Here is a 14,880-nt window from a genome sequence, read left to right as displayed (position 1 = left end):
TATACCACAGCAAATAAATAAATATGATCTACATCAAGTTACAATTCTTCTACCTGGGGAGCCAAGTTGTTTTTTGTCATCAAGGGATGTTTCAAATATTTGTATATACTTTTAAAATTGTGGGTAGTGTAAATTTGGTTGGTCTCAAAAAATTCCTCTCACCCCCACTCTGATTTCCTCACATACCACATGCAAAGGTTTGTAATGATATTATTTAATTGAACCCAGACTATCTGAAATAGTTTTTTGGGTGTGAATCATTCTGCTTATCGTAAAATACATTGTTCTCTTTAACACTGGTCTTGTCATAAAGATATGGCCATTGTTGAGGTTTTAGAGATTTTTCAGTTTGGAATAAGTAAAACCCTAACTTTATTTTACAGGTACTGTATATTTGTTGACCATGATTGTTATGGGTGAACCTCAAATTGATGACTCACTGTATACAATGTATGCACTAAGAGGTGGCAGTATGGAAGAAAATTTGTAAAGATTCTTTGGGCAAGGATGATCCACCGCATGCTTTGGTCTGCCTTTGTTACTTGAGGGGGATAACCCATAAACGTGGCTTTGTGGCATATGGCCACATTAAAAACATGAGAAATATGGGTTATGCAAAATCAGCAGTTGCATTGTGAGTTGTTTCAGATTCTCATTCATTCATTTTTATATGTTATTTTATGATGCTTTTATATCGTGGCAGCTACCCACTAGGGGTATCCCTGCGCTTTAGGGGCAGGTAAGGTTACTCAGGTTCAACTAATTCAGAATAACCTGGCGTGCTGTGGGTGAGGTAGTAATGAAGAGGGATTCTCCCTGAAGGCTCGCACAGAGGGAGCCTGAGAAGTGTCACTTGCCTTATACTCCCACCTCAGAAACCTCCTCTTCCCAATAAAGGAACATTACATGGAAAAAGCACTTTTTGAGAGTGATAATATTTAGAAAGATTTGGAAAAAAGTGCGTTTTACTGGGCCGTGTAAGACTAAGAAGAGATAAAGGAGGGGCCGGAAGCAGGCCTGCCTAGACATATATGCGACAAATCAAGCCCGCAGTGGCCCACCCAAATGCACCCTTGGCCCACCCAAATAAAAATTCCTGGAGCCAGGCCTGTTCCCCACATGGCGCTTTACAAACAAAAGAGTAGAGCAAGTTTAAAAACCCAGCGTGTACTTTCAGGAAGTACACACTGTGTTTTTAAAGTTGCTCTTCTCTTTGCAAGCTGCAGACCCTCTCCCTTGTGGTACCTGCAGCATAGCAGGAGGTATGGGGTCGAAAATGCAGAGCTTGAATTCTAGCTAGTCACTTTGTGGTATGAGACGTGCAGAGGTTGGCTGTTATTTAGGCATCTATTTTAGTATTTGAGGAACTCCCTTGAATCGGCAGCTCTACTGTGCCTTGCTCTGTGTTTTGTTTAAACGTATCTTCAAGTAAAACATGATTGAAGGTTATTCCTCTTGATGCTGATTTTTAAATTTCAGGCTGAATTTTTCTATTTACTGTTCAAAAACACCCTTACGTTCTTACAATCAAAAGCTATATTACTCTACCGCTCGGGTGGTCTGTCGCAGGTTTTTTGCCATTGCAATGAATGGTAATGCAGCTCTTTGCTAGTTAATAGCTTACTGTTCTATATTAGGATTCAAACTTCTAAACTGCAAGTAACAAAAGGGGCAACATTTCCCCACCCAATGAACAGTGCTTCAGTTAAGAATCTTTAGTAAAATCTTATGATGGTACCACCGTTGGGGGCATATTATCAAGAAGGGCGTTAAAATTATCGCCGCTTTAGCAGCAGGAAACTGCCGCTAAAGCGGCGATAATGGGCTTGATATTATGCCCTTGAGCATTCCAATAGAAGCCCATTTTCACACCAGAACATGGGCTTCTATTGGAATTCTCAAGGGCATATTATCAAGCCCATTATCGCCGCTTTAGCGGTAGTTTCCTGCCGCTAAAGCGGCGATAATTTTAACGCCTTTCTTGATAATATGCCCCTTGGAGTCTTGTGCTTTTCTAAACCTGAAGTGTACTTGCCTGTGTAACCAATTAATGTCATGGAGGGTTTATCCAATTTGCAAACCGACCTTAAGACCCTTAACGTGGCGCTGTATGTGTAAAAATGCATAATCTTTTCACTTTTTAAAGTAAACGTTTGGAGTGACATTTGGCGCTGCACACGCGCGCGGTCTGGTTCCTGGTGCACATAGCCAAGGTTGCAGCGCACAGAGACCCGCACACAGAGGAAAAAAATTAGAGGGAACATTGGTTGCCACCTTTCCAAATAATGGACATTTATTGTTTTAATAGTCTGCAAAGGCCCGGACATGAAGGAAAATCATATGTATTAATTTGTAGCATAACTTTTCTTCCTTTGTTTATTTGATAACGAAAAAAAGAGAGGAATTTCGTTGCAGTATTTTCATAGTGCTTACTAACCCAATGTATGTCACTGAAGTACTTACCTACATGGCGAGCAAGCTATGACATGTGTAGGGTGGGTGGTTGCAAGTGTTTTCTAAGGTTTGTGATCCTGTGTGGGAAGTGTTTCCATGTCTTGACTGATGAACACCAAGGTGCGATTATCATGTTATGGGATGCAGCACGGTGGATGATGAGGTGTGAGACAGCCTTAAAGTCAATGGCACTGGGCGTAGGGGGTCTCTTCAGAAAACTTGCGAGTTGCTTAGCCTTTGGTAGCTCACTACGGTTTTCACTGGTCAGAAGTAGCTCCCGCTACAGAAAAGGTTGGAGACCCCTGGTCTAGTGGGGCTGGGTGGTGTGGCTGAAGCGGATGTTAGTTCCTCCTGCGAAAATGAGGTCGAGGGTGTGTTCGGCTATGTGAGTGGGCGTGTTGACCAGCTGCTTGAGTCCGAGGTTGGCGAGGAGAGTGTTGGAGTCTGGATCGTTGCGGTTGTCGAGGTGGAAGTTGAGGTCTCCGAGTAGAATGTAGTACGTGGAGGTGATGGCGTGGGGTGCGGCGAGATCAGTGATGGCCGTAGTGGACTGTGTGCGGGGTCCAGGCAGTCTACAGATGAGGGTGCCGCATAGCGTGGTCCTGGGGTTGGTCTGGATCCGGAAGTGGAGGTGTTCTGTGTTGGAGTGGGGGTCACTTGTGCTGGAGGTGGAGAGTCGAAGGGAGGTCTTGTGTGCGATGGCTAGTCCTCCTCCTGGTCGGTGGGGGCGGTCCTTTCTCTGGATCTTGTAGCCGTTGTTGCTTGCATTTAAATATATATATATATATCTATGTGCATTTGAATGGGATTCATTTTGGCATCTGGGAAAGCCTTTCATATAGAGAGCATGAATAAAACCCCAAGCCTTATTCTAAAAAGAGAGTCTTTGCATTTTGTACAATAAAACCCTTTTCTAGGTGTTGTTTTGTTTTACGTTTTCTTTTGCCGTGTTTGAGTCACCTTGTGGGAGATTCTGTATTATCTGAAAGGCGGAGCAAGACAATTGCTCTTTAGTGGGCTCCAACAGACATCCCTCAGTGATGTGGAGTTTTATAGCATTTTCATCATAGTACTCACTAAATCAACAGTGTTTGATCAGTATTTTTAATTGAGTTACAAATGCAGCTCTCATTTCTCTTTTCATGTGTTGAGTTTCATTACATTTAAAACACTCATAGTCTACTATGTGATGAGGTCAAAGTAATCAATGAGAGTCTTATTGGCACTTGGTACATCTTAGGTTGGCACTTGGAAATGTTTCCACCAGGCTCTTGCATTCCATCCCCACCATGTTCTTACATATTCTCTGAACTTGCTTGTCTTTGGTTTCTTTGATGACTTTGATGAATTTGTCAACTTATTTTAGTCAACGCACCTGTTGAGGTCTCAAATTGTGTCAATTATTTCAGAACTGGCTTCGGAGTTTGAGGAATGATGCTGTATTTTATGCAGAATGCCTCTCAGTGGGAATGATTTAGCAGCTATTGTATTTTCAGACCCAGTTGTGCTTGACTATATGTCAGAGACTTCTTCTCTACTGTAGCACTTCTCTGCAATGTGGCTACTTTTGTGTGTATTTAGTGTTATTGTTATGAAGCATTACTCCTTAATTGAGTTTGATGCACTGCAGCATGTTCTTTTGCATCATGCACATGTCTTAATGAGCACTGTGTCTTTAGTGTCCACTTTTTCATAGCATCATTGCCATGAATTATTTTGCTTTGTTAAGATGGCATGCTCTTTGCAGGACACAATGCACATGACCTGTGTAGAACAAAATGGTTGAACCCTGTGTGCTACAAAATAATCACTACCAATTGGGGGTAATGGCTGCTCCCAACTGGGAACTCTTGCTGTGGTGCTACTCTTTTATTACTTCTGGTCTTACCCAAGACCTTTTTATTTTACTAAAATAATATGTATAATATACACACTTAAAGGGGCTTTCGGCCATCTTTTTTCACCTATTGGCCTGTGGTTGTGTCCTTCCCATTTTACTTCCGCCCAATACAGCATACAGTGTAGGGCAAAGGGTCAGCCTACTTAAGCCTCTGATTAACATCATTTGGGGTGGCTGCATTTGCTCTTATACAAGGTTCACATCAGCTCACAAGGTGTTCCCTTTAGTGCGGGTGTTGCCTGATGTGATAGTAGGACACATTTGAAATTATCACAGGGCACATTCCAGCTTCAACAGTTCTTTTCTCCTTCAAATGCTGTTGTAAATTCCTTTTGAAGTGGACTGCTGACATTTCATAGCTTACCATATTGTGTTCCAGGACTCGGTTTTACCAATGCTTCTTTGATAAAATTTGACCAGGAAGAAAAACAATCTTTAAGGTGTTTTAATTTGCAGCACACTTGGAACAGTTTATTGAAAGAGAGGTGTGGTGTAATTTGGGGTTCAGTAAATGTTATATTGTGAACTTTCTTTTCTTCCTTTGTTCCATCTTATTTTTTTTCCCTTTCTCATTTCTTATTTCCTTCTTTACTGCCTTCTTTGTTCCTCCTTTCATTCTTTTTTCTTTACTTCTTTCTTTCTTTCCTTCTTTCTTTCTCTTTTCGTCTTTCGTTTCCTTCTGTATTTCTTTTATCCACCTTTTTTTGCCTTCTTTTATTCTTTCTTTCTTTCCTACTTGCCTTCTTTCCTTTCTTTTTCTTTTTTCTTTTATTATTTCTTTTTGCCTCTTTTCCATGTTTTCCTTCTTTCTTTCCTTTTTTCTTTCATTCATTCTTTCTTTCTGTTTTGCCCTCTTCCTTTAATTCTTTATTGCTTTTTGTATTTTCTTCCTTTTGGCCTTCTTTGCTTCCGTCGGTTTTACTTTCTTTCTTTCATTTTTCTTTCCATTCTTTCTCATTTTTCTTTTTTTCTTACTTTCTTTCCTTTCTTGCCTTCTTTCTTTCTTTTATTTTCGGGCTTATTTCATTTTTCTTTCTTTCTTTCTTTTGTTTTCCTCTTTCCGTCTTTTGTTCTGCCTTTTCATTTTTGCCCCATTTCTTTCTCGCCTTCTTTCTTGCCTCCTTTCCTTTTTTATTTCCTTCTCCCATCTATTTGCCTGTTTTATTTATTCCCTCCTTTCTTCTTTTTACCTTCCCTTCCTTTTTTGAGTCCCTCCCTTTCTTCCTTTCTTTTTGCCATCTTTTCTTCCATTTCTGCCCTTCTTCCTTCCTTTTTAGTCTTCCTTCCATATTTTTTCTTTACTTTCCTACTTTCTTTCCTTTTTTCTTGCCTTCTTTCTCAAAGGCGATTCTAGGAGCCAATGCCAGATCGATTGCTTTTTTAGGTCTGTTTTAGCCAAGACCTTTTGATTTTGCTAACAGTGTTACTTATAGGGGTTTTCAGTCAGACTTCTTCTATTAGTCGGTGATTGTGCCATTCACATTTTTCTTCCACCCACTCCAGCATGCATCAAGGGGCAAATTTAGCCCACACTAGGCATTGCCTGACTTCACTATGAGTTGCAGGATGCTTCTCTTTTACAAGGTGTACATCCACAAACAAAGTAGTTCCCTTTAGTGCTGGATGTACCATGGTAAAATGTGTACTTTTTTTAGATCAGAAAAATACTTTTTCCTTTAGCCATTGTGTGTGTGTTTTTTTTTAAAGATTAAATGAGGACCCGGCAGCTTCCAAAACAATAAATTTTTCAAAACCCATGACAAACCAAACCAATAACTGCCAAAAGGCTGGCAGCCAGTGCCAGACATACTGGCTTTGCCAACACTTGTCTTTTATGCATTCATTGTTCTTTCCTTTTGCTCCGTCGACTGGTATTGTCACCAATTTCAGTGTTCCAAGCATGCTAGGTACCTTGCACTTCTCTGCTTTGGCAATGACCCATTCAGCTGGGGTTGGTGCACCTGGACCATGAATCATCACCTTTTGCGGCCTGCACATCACACGCTTCAGAGGCACGTCACTATAGTTGTTGCTTGCCCTTGGTCTCATACCATTACACAAGGCTCCTGAGATGGTGTTCAGCAGTGTTTGGCTACGTGTGCTTCTGCTCGCATCATGGTTCCCTGAGATCAACAGAGTGCACAACGCCGGCTGCTAAACTCCATTTTGTGTTTTTTCCCTGACTGCTTCTGCTCACTGGCATCACAGTCCTCTGCGGAAGTGATGTCTAGGTGGTAGCAATTTTACAACTCACTTCATCATCATATGTTGTATTATGTCCTTTCTTTAATCATAACAACAATTAATGATGACTTGGCACTTGAATGACAGGACACAAAGGCTGGTGTTGCTAGCTATTCTTTAATGCAAATAAACTATTACTCACTCTCTACGAATGATGGAGCTAAACACATAGCATGCTCTCCATGATAGTAGCTATTCCTAAAATGGGCTTTTGTCCAGTCCCCTGTCACCCCCCACATCCTCCTTGCTCCTTGGAAGTGGTCATAGTTCACCTTAACCAGTGTTGTTATCCAGCTGGTGTCTTAACTCACTGCCAGGGCCGTTTCTACCATTAGGCAAGACTAGGCGGCCGCCTAGCGTGGCAAAAGGGGGAGGGCGGCAAAAAACATGAGTTTGGGAATATCTAATGCATTAATTCATCTAGCCTGGATGACAGGGGGAGAGAGTGATGGTAGTAAAAGGGAGGGGGTGGCATTTTTCAATTCTCGCCTAGGGCGGCAAAACACCTAGAAACGGCCCTGCTCACTGCCTGGCAGTGCCACACATTTCACACACTTATTATACGAGTATCTAACCTATACCTCCAGTGACAATAGGATATATCTACTTACAGTCGCATGTAAATGGCTGTAGTGTCAATAATAAACAATGAAACTTCTTGCATTAAATGTATTGCTACTGTACCAGGAGATTCCTGGTATGGTAATCAGAGATGCTCTATTTTGTGTTGCCAGCAGGTGTCTCCTCTCTATTTATTTCAAACTGTGACATTTTATTTCTTGTCAGTCGTTTTGTTTCCCTGGCCATTGCTAGTTCTTGCCTGCGATAGTGCATGTGATACATGCGCTCTCATTTGTGAGACATATCTTATAAAACAAGGGGCCAGTTACTTAATATTTATTAACGTAATTATCACTCTTATTTGCTGCCTTCTAATTGGCCAGCACATGCTGACATAACTTCCTCTTCTTTCGAGCATGCTGTCCTTTCGCTGATTATGCTATAATTGAGGTACTATATTTATTTTTTATTCTTCTCTGTCGTCCTTGTTGAAGCTCTTGCCATTTGTAGCTATGTATTAATGTGCCACATGCGGTTTCAAGAAGCCCTTCTCTCCTTTGAAATGTACATAAATTGTGACAACAGATGTTATCTCCTTTTATTATAATAACAGATGTTGCATGCTTCCAGATGTATTTTCCCTAAGACATGGACATGGGCACAACTACTTTCTTTATGAGATTAGATTGTATGCCAAATGTCATATTTTGTATCATTTTCACGTGTGGGGAGATAAGCTGATTTACTCAGAATCACAGCGGTGTTGTGCTGAAACCTAACACGCATTGGCAAAGACAATAGGTCTCGCCTTTGAAACTATTGGCTCTGACGTTGCCTTTCTTCATGCTATATAGCATAGGCATTGCCAACTTTGGAAATGAATTTTAACAATGCTGTAGAGCAGCATGACTGGTTTGCAGCATTGTTGAAAAAATAATTATAAAAAGACCATGATGCATCCAGTGCTAATACACTTCTGGAAAAAATGCACATTAGCCTTGAATGCATCATAGCACTTTCTTAAATTCGTTTTAAGCACACTGCAAAACATCCAGGCTTCTGTACAGCATGGCTAGAAAACACTGCCAAAGCCAATAACTCTCATAGATTAAACCTATTGGCTTTGACAATGCTCGTTAGTAAAGGTAGGTAATAATGCTTGCACTCTATGCTGTGCCTGAGCCCCTAGTACCAGTCTATTTCCTGTTGTGCTCCATTCACATTGTACTCATGGTCATTTACAGAGGTAGGTAGTTGTGCTACGGCATACACATGAATGACTGCTTTCTATGCACACGTTGACCTACTTTGGAGCCATATCCACATGATATGCATGGGCACAGTTTGGTTAAGTTCATTAAAATTCATGCTGGTGATCTGGTGCCACTTATATTTCACAGTCTTCAAACTCAACCAGATGTGTTAAATATCTCACTCTCTGTTAAATTTAAGCAGGTCAGCCTTGCCAGAGGTTAACAGGGGAAAAGTGTACAGTATTTACCATACCATGAGAATTTTGGTGCAGTAAGCATCCAAATCTGCATGTTGTTTCCCCAAAACTCGTAATAGATGCAATTTATCGCATCCAATGAACAGTGGCGGCTGGTAATCTGTAAAAGTGGTAATCCTTGTTTCAAATTCCAAAGAGCTTCTTCTTGCACTAAGGGCCTCATTTACAAAGATTTGGCGTAGGGCAGCACTGCAAGCCTTTTTGCTGAACTGCCCTATGCCAAATAGAAAAGGCAGGAATGCACTGTATCTATGACATACAGTAAATTCCTTTCCTTTCAGCCAGCGCAGGCACACAATTTGGTGCTTAGCACCAAAACAGGCACCCTTGTTCTGCATTGTTGGCAGAATTGTTTTTGTGCAGGAGGGGACTCCTTCCTGCACAAAAACAATCCACTGAGGCGTTGTCCTCATTCTATGTGTGTTTCAGAACGAGGGAAAAACTAGGAGAAATGAAAAAATTTCTCCCCGTTACGCCTGCTCTGGGGTCAAGTAAGGTTTTGGTGCTGCCCCAGGTTTACGTGATTTTGTAAATCTGGGGCTGTGTCAAAATCCATGGGTGTTGCATGGGAACACCCACCGCAATGCCCATAGAAAGCCTCCTTGACACAGAGTAAGGCATGCAGCGCTTTGCTCTGCCTTGTTTTACTCCACATCTATGAGGCCATGCAAAACCAGGGTGGCTTTGCTGTACCTCATAGATATGATTAAGAGGCTTGCGCCATCGAAGCATCTAAATAAGTGACTTTCCTGCGTCGCAGTCTTCTTGTAAATAACTCCCCAAATTTACTGTCTCACGTTAACTCACTCGGTATCACACTTTCTCACTAATTCATGCACTCTCTCTCATTCTATTCTGACCCTCTCTGTCTCACTCAGTTACACTCAATCTCACTCATTCTGAATTACTCAGTCTTCCTGAGCCTCACATAAAGTAACACTCAGTTACACTCACTGCCATTACCCATCAGTCACTCACATTCATTCTCACACAAACTCACCCTTACTGTCACTCATGCTCACTCACTCTGACTTACTCCTTCACTGACTCTCTCTCACTTTAACTTACCCACACAGACACACAAACATGCACACAGTGCTGGAATGTCGCAGGCACCTTCATCCACCTGTGTCAGTAATCATACAATGTCACTAGCTGCCTCAGTTTGTTGCTGGACCCAAAGTGAGTCTGCATTTTATTTTTATTGTACACTCTTGATACAATAAACATGGACCACAAAACAAGGAGGGTTAGTGTAGCTGTTGAGGCTATAAAGGAGAGCCACCACTTGTCTAGGGACATTCATCCATCAAACCAATACATTCACTCAATCATCGATCTATTCACTTATTCACCCCCTTTCACCCATACATTCATCCATGCTTTCAATCATCATTCCATCCTTTCACTTATCCATTGAACTCTTTTGCTCCATCTATCCATCCTTTCACTCCATCCATCCTTACACTCCATCCATCCATCATCCCCCCTTTGGCCCATCCATCTATCCACCCTTTCACTCAGTCATCCATCCTTACACCCATCCATCATTCCATTCATCCACCTATCCATCCAGTCAAACATCCCTCCGTTTACCGTTTCACTCAGCCATCATCCTTTCACTCACTTATCCATCCATCATTTCACACTTTCACGCAGCCATCCTTTCATCCAGAAATCCATCTACCCTGCCTTTCACTCATCCATCCATTGTTTTACTCATCCATCTTTACATACACACTTTCACTCATCCATCCTTTCTCTCATCCATCCATATTTTCACTCTATCCATTCATCTACTCATCCATCCATTTACACTTCCACTCATCCATCCATCCTTTCACTCATTGTTCCATCCATCCGTTCTCACATCATCCATCATTTCCTCCTCCATCCATTCACCCTTTCATCCACCCATTCTTCCTACCTTCCATCCATCCTCCCTTTCACTCATACACACTCTCTCCCTTTCACTTTTCCATTCTTACATCCATCCTTTCACGCATTCATCCATGCATCTATCCATCCAACATTTTATCCATTCACCCACCCATCCTTCCTTTCACTCACTTACCCTCCCGAGTTCATTATGAGCCTTTGTCTCCCAAGCTGCAGACAGAAGAGGCCCATCAAGAACCCTACTCCCGCTGTTTGCGCTAAAGCAGGGAGGGGGGTGGAGTGGAGGGTGACAATGCCCCTGATGCAGAGGCTTAATTGCACACTTAACTTTTAGTCTACTAGTGCAATTGTTGGCTGCAGCTGGTTCCTTTCTTCTCTTGGACCTCTACGTAGATGAGATAAGGAGCACTCTGTGTGCTCAGCTTCATTCTGTTTTTTCCAAAGTGAAACAAAATGCAGTATTAAACACTTGTTACTGCCAGACGAGCAGCCACCTGCACACCTCCTACAGCCTGCCCTTCTGTGATAATCAACAAATTGTTGCCACTCACTTCCTCCTTGTCCTTATCGGCCTGCCCCACCCCTAGCCATTGAAGTGCATGGCCTGATCCTGATCAGTGAGTTGACCATGGCAACATCAATATCATACAGCTTCTTTACAGCCTGTTTGATCCGGTGCTTGTTAGCCTTGACAACAATGAAGACCAGCGTGTTGTTATCTACAATCTTCTTCATGGCAGACTCCGTGGTAAGAGGGAACTTAATAATTGCATAATGGTCAAGTTTGTTCCTACTAGGAGCACTCTTCCTGGGATGCTTCGGTTGCCTCCGTAACCTCAAGGTCCTCGGCCTCCTGAAAGTGGGGGCTGTCCTAATTTTCTTCTTCTTGTGACTGTGTACCCCCTTAAGAACAGCCTTTTTAGCTTTCAAAGCCTTGGACATTGCTTCGGTTTTTACAGGGACAGCTTCCTTCTTGGCCTTCGGTGCCATGTTGGGGGTGAAAAAAATTGAAGTGCATGGAGTTTTGCAACCCCTCCCAGGGCCACTGTTCATGCATTCCAAAAGCAACCAGATCCATGGTATTCTAATTCAGTACTACCTCTCATGTGATGTCACTGCAGTAGCTTGTGTCTGCAGTTCGGAGAAAACATCACCCGGCTGGCACTTCCACAGTGGGACATCTGCAAAGGTGACTAAAGTTCACCCAGGAAATTAGGCACACCACCTCAAAGCAGCCATTACTTCTCAGCTGCTCTGTGTTTATTTTCCCTGTTCTTTCCTTTTCCCCAAGGGTGGCAGGACAATGCCCCTTTTGCCCATGGACACCAGTCGCCCCTGTCGATAAATAATTCACTCCTCTGTATTGTTATTTATCTGGTGCAATAACAAGAATTTGAAAAACGTACCATCCAGACCAGGACTTTGCACACTACAGTGGCCTGCTGAGCTCCCATTTCTCCTACCGAACCTGGAATGGTGGTTTGACGTCCAGATTTGCCTTCTTATTCTAGTTATAATAAATTAGTCCTTTTTTCTGCTGCACCAAAATGGCCCATGGCAACATGGGAAGAGAGCAGAGATTTGAAAATTGCTTCTGTTTGTGTGCTTTTGATTGTTATTGCTACCTGTCTGTTGTGGAGAATTATGGTCAAGAATAGCCTTTTTCCTTATTTTCCCCTTTTGGAATGTTGTCAATCATATTTATATATTAAGCAAGATACCTCTTACATCAGGTACGCAAAGGTATGCTGGACCTCCAAATGTAGGTGCATGTGTGGTAACATTCCATTGGTACTTTTAGCCTAGACCAGTGATACGCAAAGTACGCCTGGGACCGGCTTGTGGCCCTCTTGACCTTTACATGCGCCCCCCCCCATGTGAACAGCAGCACGAACTGCTGTTTGGTTGCTGAACACTAATATTCAGAAAACAATGGTAAATAAACAGGCAAGCATTTATTAACCTGCAAATAAATGCCTGCCCGTTTATTTCATAATTTTTAGACCTCCTTACACAATTCCTGACCCACCCAAACTCCCAACCTCCACCCTGCTGCCATCAGTGTGGCCCTCAGTCAAACCACAGACCGTACTCTGTGGCCCCTGGGCAAATGTTTGCAAGTACCCATGGCCTAGACCCATTAACCCTTGAGCAGCTCAACCACCCGGTCAAGGAACAGTTCAGAGTTTTGTGCAATGAATGTTCTGAAAGACATTTTGTGCTGCTATGTGTTTTGTGTGATCGTAGGCCTCCTGCTGCGTGCAGTTAGATGCGCTTCTAAATGTTTTAAGTGAATATTCTTAATACATCTGTATGAGCACTTAGCTAAGGAAACCATCTAATATCACTTCTGGTTAAAAGCAGCAGGTATCTCCAGGCCAGATGCCAAACCTAAAGTTCAAAAGGAAAAATCTAAATTATTTCCGGGATTCACTATTAAGAAATGGGAAACAGCCTTTACCACGAAGCATTTTCTACGCGTTACGTTTACAACGGTACACTTACCTCGTAAACGTCTTCACAACGCGTATTGCTTCAACGACGTCTTTAGCACGCAAGCAACGTCATCACGAAAAAACGTCTTCCTGGTCGGAAAAAAAAGCGCCAGTCCTTCGTTAGTGTCGGCGAAGACCTAAGAAAAAGGAAAAAAAAAGAAGAAAGGGGGCTTGGGGGGGTCTCCCCCCCAAAAACGAAAAAGCGGGGTAAAGGCAAGATTGAGGTAAGGGCAATGCGAAGAAAAAACATTTTGTTGCAACGCATGCGTGGTAAAGGCATGCGTTGCAACGGAATGCGTAGTAACGACATATATTCTTAAGAAATCATCTTTTTGCTAAAGAAAAAAGTCTCTCGCATATTTACCAAGCTTCTTTGTAATTGAAAACAAGCTAATCTGATAGACAAATTGCAAAACCTCATTAAGCTAGCATTAAATGAGAACCCTCCGAAGGTTGGGGCTTCCTAGAACACATATGAAATACTAAATGAATCAACCATTTTAAGGAAATATAATAGTTCTGTTTGCTTCTATGGAAAATTAGCCTAGCTGCATGCCCGAAAAAAAGACACACACTCTCTCTCTCTCTCTCTCGCTCTCTCTCTCTCTCTCTCACACACGCATGCAAACACACACAATCTGTGCCTAAATATAATTGCTAAATATTATTGATAAAGCGGTGGGCAGTAAAATATCTTCTCACATTGCTCCAATAGGTACTATATGGTTTCTCAGCCAATATTCAAGACACTATTCATAATACATTTAATTTACCATTTGCCCAAATGTTGTAAATATCCTGGGGGTCATTTTCACGCTGGCGAACTGTATGCCTAGCCCACCGAGGTGACTGAAGCCCCACCTTCCTTACTCTGGAGCAGACGACCTGCCCTATCGGGAGGTGGCATCAGAATTGGCTATTAATGTCTGATGAAAGCACTTGCTTCCGGGGCCGGACTGGGAACCAAAACCGGCCCTGGCAAACTTCTCGGCCTGCACCCCTGGGGGGTAGGTGTACAGCCGAGCTGTTTGCCGATTTTGTTCGAGGGGGACGATATTACCGGCTCCCTGTAACGAAAACGGACACCCAGTGGCCCAAAACCGGACCCCAATCTTGCAGCCCGCCGGGGAAACGCCCGGTGCTTGCTACGGCCAGTCCGGCCCTGCTTGCTTCAACACGATATGAGCATTTTCTAAACAAAAGAATGCTAAGTTGGTGGTTTTGCTGTTGTGGCATGCATGGTATTTTTGTCCAGAAACATCAAAAAAGGAGGTTTGGTTCTGGGATGCAAAATTAAAGGCTCTGACAGACAGGTAGTTTTTCGTGCGTGTGTGGGAAGCATTCTTGATTTTACCATGCCCTGCGTGGTGCACCTGCACAATGAAAATCTTCATTGTGAGGCCCGCCCTCACAAGTACAGGGCTGCTGATGCATTAAAGGTGGTAAACCTGATCTAGATGGGCAATTTCCACTAAATGGCCACTAGCAAAGCAGGTACGGTGCCCACTGACAGTCAATCAGGAGTTCCCTGCTTCTAAGTGAGATGATAGAACTGCTAGTTAGGCTGACCAGAAGCGCTGCCTATTCAAATAGTGTTAATGTCAGATTGCTAATTCAAACTCCCACCCAAACTTTATTTCTTTAACTTTGCTGTCTACCGCTCAACAAGCTGGGGCATTATCAAAAAGTTGTCTCCGCACATCAATTTCTTTGGTTATTATTTTGTTCTTTATTTATAAAAAAAGATTTTTTGTAGATATATTTTTTCAGAATTAGTTCTTTTTGTATTCATGACACATTTACACAATTTCACAACT

General features: G+C 42.4%; 1 pseudogene; it reads right to left on the bottom strand.

The window, feature by feature from the left end:
- Window positions 1–11,132: 11,132 nt before the first annotated feature.
- LOC146820978 (large ribosomal subunit protein uL23 pseudogene) lies at window positions 11,133–11,558 on the bottom strand (annotated as a pseudogene).
- Window positions 11,559–14,880: the final 3,322 nt, after the last annotated feature.

Source organism: Triturus cristatus, chromosome 6, assembly GCF_964204655.1.
Source record: "Triturus cristatus chromosome 6, aTriCri1.1, whole genome shotgun sequence".
Lineage (NCBI taxonomy): Eukaryota > Metazoa > Chordata > Amphibia > Caudata > Salamandridae > Triturus > Triturus cristatus.
The sequence above is the reverse complement of the archived record's forward strand: the minus strand, read 5'-3'. Positions and strand labels throughout refer to the sequence as shown.